Below are 10180 nucleotides of genomic sequence, written 5' to 3'. Positions count from 1 at the left end.
GTACTGAATAAAGTATTTAACCCATGAGCTGGTCGATGAAAACATCAACTGCCCATCCATCTGAAACTTACCGTAAGACTGCCATGGTATGCATAGCTGAAATATGTATCGTAATACTAATAATTATTAATACAGTAATAATCGAACATAATACTGAATTGCGTGGTGTTCTTTTTTTGTCGTATATGCAATTATAATTTATCTTCAGTTGTCAATATTGTTTTTCTTTACATTTATATTTATCAAAGAAGAATGTGGTATCAAAAATTATCGGACATCATCTCCACTTCTACTTGATTGATGACTGGTCGAGTGACTGACATATGGTAATTTAGTAAATATTGGCTTGGCCTATCAAGACAAACTTGACGAAGCGTGAAAGTGACGCATGGAAGAAAGCATTGCATGGCCCACGTCTAAAGCGTGTGCCATAAAAGAAAACATATCTGCTACAATTTCATTTCAAAGGATATAAAACTGTTGGTGGACATTCGGGGAGTAATAGACCTGTGCAAGAAAGGTAGGTGAAAGCTGCCGTTTAATCAAATGCAATGGAATCTTTATATGTTAGACGAGGAAAAAAACCACCTGTAACAAATAAGAGAATGTGGCATTCGTTTATGACAGCGATCTTGTCTTGTCTGATAAGTGCGTTTGGCCATTATAAATGTTAGTTTTACGTTTAACGATAGGATCTTAACAAAGATAATGAACCCAGGCATAAGTATTCCTCATGTAAAAGCTAAATTATACCTAATTCATGGTTTGAAATGTTGCACGAGCTAATAGCACATTCCCAGCGAAGAAAACTAAAATTGATCAATAAAAGATCCCTTGTGACAAGTTTCGTTTAACCCAGTGTAACCATGTACATATCTTGTCCATCATGCAGGGACCAGTTTTTATGTACAAATAGATGAACCGAATTAAATGGAAAAAATAGCGACACAAATTTACAGAGAGAGAGAGAGAGAGAGAGAGAGAGTAATAGGATAGAAAATGACAAAGACAGACAGCCGGATCATAAATTTGACATTTACAATATATGACAAAAATAAATAAATAAAATAAGCCCAGCGTCACTGTCACAAAAATATCCACTGCATAAAAAGTCTGAAATGCTGTATATTGAAATTAGAACAGACCTATAACTTATAATTGTTGCACTTACAAATTTGACTATATGAACATTGTATTAAGGAACAAGATTTTCAGTGATGAAAGTAAGCAAATTGAGATATCAAGAGACATCCTGGGTAAGCTACCATGGTGTGTTGTTGGGTAAGGCGCTTTACCACGATTAAATGCAAAAACACCTACTTGTGTTGTGCCGTAAAGCACACAAACTGTGTGTGTATGTGTGTGTATGTGCGTGTGTTTGCGCGTGTGTGTGTTTGTGCAGTGCCCACTAGAAAATAAATTTATTAACCTAATATTATAACTTCTATCGAGCCTTTGAACGCAATGAATTAAACGTACTCGACAAGCTTCTCTAATTTGATTTGTAAAATTCTGTTTGGTCATGAAGAAACATACTGATTCAATTTGGCCAATGCACATACTAGTTTAGTAAAATGAACAAAGTACATTCAGATTCCTCGTTCGTTACATCGTATATTTGCAGTCAGTTTTTTGTTACAACAGGAGATGGTATTACACGTGCTACACAACTGAAAATATGATATGGATATTTTAATTTATATATAACACAGTATTCATGTGATACATATAGGCACGAAATAATCACAAAAAGAGGGAAATAATCACGACAAAGGGGGAAATAACCACGACAAGGGGAAAATAATCACTGACTATAGGGAAATACTCATTAAAAGGGGGAAATAATCACTACAAACGGGAAATAATCACGTCTAGAGGGAAATAATTACAAACTGAGACTGACATTAAGACCACAAGGAACACACTCCACACTCTTAATAGTTTTGGCCAGGAAGTTGGGCCTGCTTTTATACAATAATTTCTGGTCCCAAGACACACATGCTCATATTTGTAGGAAACAAAGGAACAATTCTATCCACCATATTCGTTGAAAGAAAACTTATCTCGAGATACACTAAGAAAAAAAGATCATGGTTATAAGGCTATAAAGGCCCAAACTCCAGACTCAATAGTGGGTATTATAACTGATTCAAATAAAGCTAAGACATGTTTTCACTCTTATTAGAGTATATGTCATGCTTGCTTGTACGATGGTTTACACGATCTGCACATTTCATGAACATGATATTCCACATACAGGCAATATCTATAAACTAGTCTTGAAGAAACGTGGCATTAATATGACAAGCACCTTTGCAACAAAAGAAACACATCGTGTCCTACATTTTTTCATTGACTGGCTGTGGTCAAGTTTTGAGGTTTAGCTCATAATCACTTTAAATTTGATATTTAGAAGTTAGAAACCAAAAAAAAAGAAGGTGACTGTAACGTACATTTTGTTATCTACTAACACAGCTTAAGTACTTAATTTTTGAGTGTCTGTTTGTCTGCCTGTCTGTCTCTTTATATATATATATATATATATATATATATATATATATATATATATATATATATATATATATATATATATATATATATATATATATATATATATAGTGTGTATATGTGTATTCTAGCTATATAATAAGGAAGTAGGTATGAATATGTTTGTTTAGTGGTAAACTATTCATAGTAATAACTATACGTTATGTATTGTGATAGGTTACCCTCAGCCTATAAACTCGAAATTGGGCATCTGAATGAATATATGACATAGGTGAATGGACTGCATGCTTGTCATGTGCAGCCGCATTTGTTGTGGCTAATCAGTGCAGTTATTGATCCATGACCTATGCATGTAGCACTGGCTGTTACTCAAACCTTGCTCAGAACTCATGATTGTCACACAGTAAAGTCTGGTTCCCATGGAAGGATAATAATTGCTTCTTAAGCAGAAACAATGTACAAATATGGTCCAAATAATATTCTATAAGAACAGCATCACTCTGTCTTGTTTTATATCAACCTACTGTATTCTTGTTCATTACATATCATAGAAACAAGAATCATTATTATTGCCTTTCACAGGACAGCAGCACAACACGGTCTATATGATGCAGTTTTCAATGTTAATCTGGTATACTTCTCAAAGATTAATATTTGCAATAAAAAGAGAATATTGCACGCCTCCCCTGTCCCCATGGCATACTAAGGGTAAATGGCACCCGCGGCGACAATGAAAGTCCAAAAGGGTTTCGCCGCCCCAAGACCTCTTGCGTCCATTGTTTTGGCGCGTCGTCCGTGCACACCCCACCCCCCTCCGTTAGTCCGCTACTGCACCCCATAAGTATTTACAAACGGGCAAACATTGTCAAAATGACTTCAGTCTCAGCTTATTTTCGGCACAATGCTTGATACTTATAATGGCTGTCGTAGACTATTATGATGATTAATACTTACCATGGCTGTCGTAGACAATTATGATGATTAATATTTACATGGCTGTCGTAGACTATTATGATAATTAATATTTACCATGGCTGCCGTATACTATTATGATAATATTTGCTATGGCTGCCGTATACTATTATGATAATTAATACTTACCATGGCTGCTGTAGACTATTATGATAATCAATATTTACAAAGGCTGCCGTAGACTATTATGATAATATTTGCTATGGCTGCCGTATACTATTATGATAATTAATACTTACCATGGCTGCTGTAGACTATTATGATAATCAATATTTACAATGGCTGCCGTAGACTATTTTGATAATATTTGCTATGGCTGCCGTATACTATTATGATAATTAATACTTACCATGGCTGCTGTAGACTATTATGATAATCAATATTTGCAAAGGCTGCCGTAGACTATTATGATAATATTTGCTATGGCTGCCGTATACTATTATGATAATTAATACTTACCATGGCTGCTGTAGACTATTATGATAATCAATATTTACAATGGCTGCCGTAGACTATTATGATAATATTTGCTATGGTTGCCGTATACTATTATGATAATTAATACTTACCATGGCTGCTGTAGACTATTATGATAATCAATATTTACAATGGCTGCCGTATGCTATTATGATAATTAATACTTACCATGGCTGCCGTATACTATTATGATAATTAATATTTACCTTGGCTGCCGTAGACTATTATGATACTCAATATTTACAATGGCTGCCGTAGACTATTATGATAATCAATATTTACCTTGGCTGCCGTAGACTATTATGATAATTAATATTTACCTTGGCTGCCGTATACTATTATGATAATCAATATTTACCTTGGCTACCGTAGACTATTATGATAATAAATATTTACCTTGGCTGCCGTAGACTATTATGATAATATTTACGATGGCTGATGTAGACTTTTAACGATTGTTACAGCTAAGCTGTGCTTTAGTTGAACACTCTTTCTTGAATCTGGAATCCAAAACGTATATCACGGTATTATCGATCTGTTACTTGCTTATTTAAAACAATAGTTGACACGTAATCAATGCAGATCTAAAATAAATTGTGATGTGTTTATTTATTACTAACATTCATATTTTTTTTTCTCCCAAATATTATTGCATAAAGATGAATTCGGATGAAGAACAATTTTAATTTTTACTAAGTTTGAAGACAATAAATACAGACAAAATTATACGTCGGAAATTCTGGTTTAAACATATTATGTTGCCTAATTTGTAGCACATGGGAACAGCCCTTACCCAAATACACAAACATATAGGTTAAAAGTGGCAACGACTAACACTACATGTATATACATATGCCTGGATCATACACACTGCATTAATACATATGAATAATGAAACATGCATTATAATACAAAAGCTAATGCAAAATAAGTGTAATGCACACCATTTAAAAAAAAGAGAACGGAAGGTCGAAGGTGGTGGGGTGGTCGATAAAGGGATTCCTTGTAAAGGGAAGGAGGGAGATCGTGCCAGAAGCTTGTTTGTCTACGACGAGTATTGCCATTTTGATTAGTCTCTTTAGTATAAGTGGAAGATTTTAAAGATAAGGCTGTTTATGCTATTTTATAGGTCTGCTGATTCAACAGCAAACATTGACACTTGAGGTAATCATTTCAAAAAATGCATTAGTTGCAGCCTTGGTACTGTGTATTTCTTATAATTAAAAATACAATTGTAGGCAGTCTCATTATCATTCTCTACATGTGTACAATTGCCTATCAGAGAGACTACTCTACATGTGTACAATGGCATGTCAGAGACTACTCTATATGTGTACAATTGCCTATCAGATAGACTGTTCTACATGAGAACAATGGTCTACCAGAGAGACAACTCTACATGTGTACAATTGCCTATCAGAGAGACTACTCTACATGTGTACAATAGCATGTCAGAGAGACTACTCTACATGTGTACAATTACCTATCAGAGAGACTAATCTACATATGTACAATGGCATGTCAGAGAGACTACTCTACATGTGTACAATGGCCTGTCAGAGCCTACTCTACATGTGTACAATGGCATGTCAGAGCGACTACTCTACAAGTGTACAATGGCATGTCAGAGAGACTACTCTACATGTGTACAATAGCCTATCAGAGAGACTACTCTACATGTGTACAATAGCCTATCAGATAGACTACTCTACATGTGTACAATTGCCTATCAGAGACTACTCTACATGTGTACAATGGCATGTCAGACTACAATACATGTGTACAATTGTCTATCAGAGAGACTACTCTACATGTGTACAATGGCATATCAGAGAGACTACTCTACATGTGCACAATTGTCTATCAGAGAGAATGCTCTGCATGTGTACAATGGCATGTCAGAGAGACTATTCTACATGTGTACAATGGCATGTCGAAGAGACTACTCTACATGTGTACAATTGCCTATCAGAGAGAATACTCTACATGTGTACAATAGCCTATCAGAGAGACTACTCTACATGCGTACAATGGCCTATCAGAGAGACTACTCTACATGTGTACAATTGCCTATCAGAGAGACTACTCTACATGTGTATAATGGCATGTCAGAGAGACTATACATGTGTACAACGGCCTATCAGAGACTACTCTACATGTGTACATTGGTCTATCAGAGAGACTACTCTACATGTGTACAATGGCCTATCAGAGAGACTACTCTACATGTGTACAATTGCCTATTAGAGAGACTATTCTACATGTATACAATGACATGTCGGATAGTCTACTATACATGTGTTAAATGGTCTGAGAGACTACTTGAATATAAATCGTTGATTAAATCACTGCAGTTGTTTCTCAAACTAATACGAATAATGTGCAGGAAGTATAACACGTGTACTGTGAAGTGCTGTATATAACAATATTAGACATTAATTACTTAGCTTTTAAAGCTATCGGGTTGTTTTTTTTTTGTCTATTAACTACGTTTATTATGTATGGTGAAGTTAACGTTCAAAATAGTTAATATGTTAATTATATTTAACGACATCAGAAAATATAATCTTAATCTTGTTTCAACGTGATATGAAATAAGAGTTGTAACAAATTTGCTTCCTAATTAGCAAAACCTCAAATCACAAACCATGTAACGGACTAAAAAATGATTTACGACTATCATTGTCAACATTAACTTTGATGTTTTAAAATAAAAATCATATTTTAGCGTAGAGGAGTTATTCCCTTCAAATTATCCAAGCGCGTGCCTCGTCATGTACACAACACCATGGCGTGAATCTAAGAGTAGGAACGTTGTTTTAATATTATGACAAAGAGCACTCCTTCAAAAATATAAAATTTTAACCAAACTTCTAAGAATTACATAAAAATATTGATTTAGATTTGTTACAATGCATTAACTTTAAAAAATCAGTCTGACCGATTTAATATGGCGCGGACATAATGCGTGTGAATGCTAAAACGGGCCCTGTCGTGTTTTCACACAGAACACCGAGACACTGTTGATTCCTCCTACACACACATGCACCTCATCTCTCTCTTCTCTCTCTTAAATAAAATTTCGTATTATTTTTATTTAACGTTTTCAAACCAATGTTTATTGACTGCGGGACATAAAAGATGGAGTAATAGTTTGTCTCGCCAAAACTTCCACAAGAGAGATAATGGAACTATTCCTACATAAACTAAAATTCCTGTCCACTACATAGAATAATTGTCAAGTTACGTAATTGCACAGATACTTGACGATCAAAACATTGTTATTTATATTTAAGTTGTTTTGTTGTTGTTTGGTTTTTGGTTGTTTTTTTTAATTGTATTTCATGATATGCTGTAGATTATGCAAAATTGTATTTTTGTAGCTGACCTTGTCCAAAATTATTGACAGTTTTGCAACAAAAAAAAAAAATAAATAATTATTTACCTTTTCTGACTGAAAGATAAATATTAGGATAATTATCTTGATCTGAGTCAAGGACATTGTGTTTATCGTGTTCTTTATTATAATTGTAGTAACGGGCCTTCTAATTATAACTAAGATGTGGTCTTGTAAACATTTGGAACATTCTAGAATGAAATTTTCCATTAAGTAGTAATGTTTTGTTTTTGAAATGCTATAGAAATATAAAGTCTTCTTTACTGGAAAAATAATATTTCTGCAATAACATCTGAAACAGAAATCAGTCTTCTTGTTGTGTCCAGTATTTCATATGGGTTGGAATGTATTTATTCCAATTATTTATTTAATGGAAATACAAAGTGCGTAGTTAATAAAACTATTCTTGAAAATAGATACTTGTATTTGCAGTGAAATTTAAACAAGAATATAATTTTGGATATTATTAATGGGATTCAACAACATCATTATTATTCAGACTATACAGGCAATCAATACTTCCATCGTTTGATTTATTTCGGAACACCACTAAAGTTTATTCAGAACTTTAGTCATTATAACTTCACTACAAAACCTGTTGGTTTTCGTTCTTTTCTGTGACTTTGTTTAAGACCATAGATTCGTAACAACATGGCTCTGTAGCTTCATCCCTTAAGCCATTCTCGTTACATGGGCAATTTTATAATTTTTCCCAAGACAACTTATTTGCAGCTGAAGACCCTAATAATGCTGGCTCCTTACAAATTGCAAGAATACGCCAAAGACGGCAAGCATTGTTGAGAAAAATATCAGAAAAGTTGAATTTCTCATTGTTCATTGAATTAACTTTTTCTATCTCCATATCAGCAGTATGCTTAAAAATGTAAGCATTTGATTCTACCATTAATAGGGCGATTGTTACAGAAAATAAAAACTATTCTAGTCCAAGAAATTCACACTTTTAGGAAGAAAAAAAAAGAAGAAAATGGAATCCTCGAAATGCAATTGTAATTATTGAAACGTAAAATACAATATTTTCACGAACCTGCTGGACAGTTTTACCTAAGAATGGCAGAAACTGTATAGAAACTACGACTTCAGGAGCATATTGGTATTGGGCAATATTATGGTAATAGCTATTGCCTTTTGTAAGAAAAATATTTATGCCGAAATATTTTGTGGACACCTGAATGATAAAAGAATGGATTATTGTCGTACATGCTGAAAAAACGTTTTAGATAATTCTTTTTCTTTTCTTGTTGAATTAGTGTGCTGCACATTTTGAGAAATTACGTTCTAGGTGTAGTTTCTTGTGATGGGCTCTTATGCTGATTAAGAAACATTCTGCCAAAACGAGCGCAAATAATCAAGTAAAGAGCGTTAGTTTTATAATTAAATAAGGTGGAAAGACCATGTTATTCGGGTTCATTCGAAATCTACTAGTGACTGGATGATGAGGTCTGGATTTTTATATTTAGAATGATGGATGATGAGGTCTGGATTTTATGTGGTTAATGCCGTTTTTCAGCACATGATAGAATATATAATATATGGTGGCCAGAGTAACTAGTGGAGGAAGAACCCGGGAAAACCCCGGAAAGAACCACCGACCAATGGGAAGCTATTGGTGAGCTTCCTCATATACCCACATAGGCTGAGGCCGAGACTCGAACCCACACGGACAGAGGTGAGATGGCAATGATCAGTAAAAACGGGCTCTTTTGTTCACTTGGCCACCCGCTGTCCATGAGTTAATGTCAACAATGATGCTTGTGTGTGTGTGTGTGTGTGCGTGTGTGTGTGTGTGTGTGTGTGTGTGATATCTTTATTTTTAACGTAGCTGTAACAATTTTTCATTCTTATCGTTACGATGTCTGCTTTGTAACAATTTATAGTGATGTCTAGCACTGGGCATCATGCCGTAGACATGTAGCACGGTGTCTCACCAAGTCACATTATCCTGACACCAGGTCGACAAGTCCTAACACTAACCTCGTAATGCTGAGCGCCAAGCGAGGCAGCTGTAAATACCATTTATCGTTAAGTCTTTGGTATGACTCGACCGGGGATAGAACCCACGACCCACCGCATCCGAGGCGGACGCTCTAACCGATGATTTTGTGATTACAGTCTAAAGCAGTTGTTTTTGTTGTGTGTTTCTTTTATTGATTCGTGTGGGACGAATATCTCAGAAGCGAGGCATGGTGTTAAAAAGCTCATTTGATCGTTAATATTCCAGTCAACTGGTGGTGGTGGAATCTTTTGAGACAGAATGCTAGCTATGGTCAAAGATGAAGGTCACTGGGCAATAGGTTACATTTTTAGATGAGTGATACATGTTTAAGCTTTGGATTTGACAGTTACTGAGAAGCAGGATAAAATTGTTATCAGAGACTGTAATACAATTTACAAGATATGCTAGCGAATCTTGAGTCAAAAGATTAAAACTCCGGGCCACAGGGGTCAGTTGTTTAAAGTTCTTAAGAAAACTGTTTTTCTCATACGTTCATCACCAGGAGTCAGAAATTAACCCTATTAACCAGGCGTAGTTGTCATCATTGTTGAAGGCAAATCAGAGGTCAAATAGAAACGTCGCAAAAAGAGGAAGCTTTTAGCTTTGGCGGTAAATCTGTATACATTTTGTTTGTACGAACAAACTGTTACTTTACAAAAGAGTTTAATAAAGGAAACAAACAAAATCCCTAGGTATGGGTACTCAAAGGCTGAATGTCAAGGTAACAGGTCATAAGGCAGTGTGTTGCCAAGATACAATAAATATAGATGTCTTATTAAATATAACAGATTTACTTTATTTCATCATTTAGG

The 10180-nt window shown here is 34.8% G+C and overlaps 1 protein-coding gene across 2 annotated transcripts in view; it reads left to right on the top strand.

The window, feature by feature from the left end:
• Nucleotides 1-387: 387 nt before the first annotated feature.
• LOC149797827 (galactosylceramide sulfotransferase-like) overlaps nt 388-10180 on the top strand; it is a 28999-nt gene continuing 19206 nt past the window's right edge. For both annotated transcript variants that reach the window (XM_089962843.1, XM_089962844.1), the window contains exon 1: nt 388-520. The gene's annotated coding sequence lies outside the window, so the exon portion shown is untranslated. The remainder of the gene's footprint in view (nt 521-10180) is intronic.

Source organism: Sinohyriopsis cumingii, chromosome 6, assembly GCF_028554795.1.
Source record: "Sinohyriopsis cumingii isolate HCF-2022 chromosome 6, ASM2855479v2, whole genome shotgun sequence".
NCBI classification, from domain to species: Eukaryota; Metazoa; Mollusca; class Bivalvia; order Unionida; family Unionidae; genus Sinohyriopsis; species Sinohyriopsis cumingii.
This window is presented reverse-complemented; position numbering and strand designations above follow the sequence as displayed.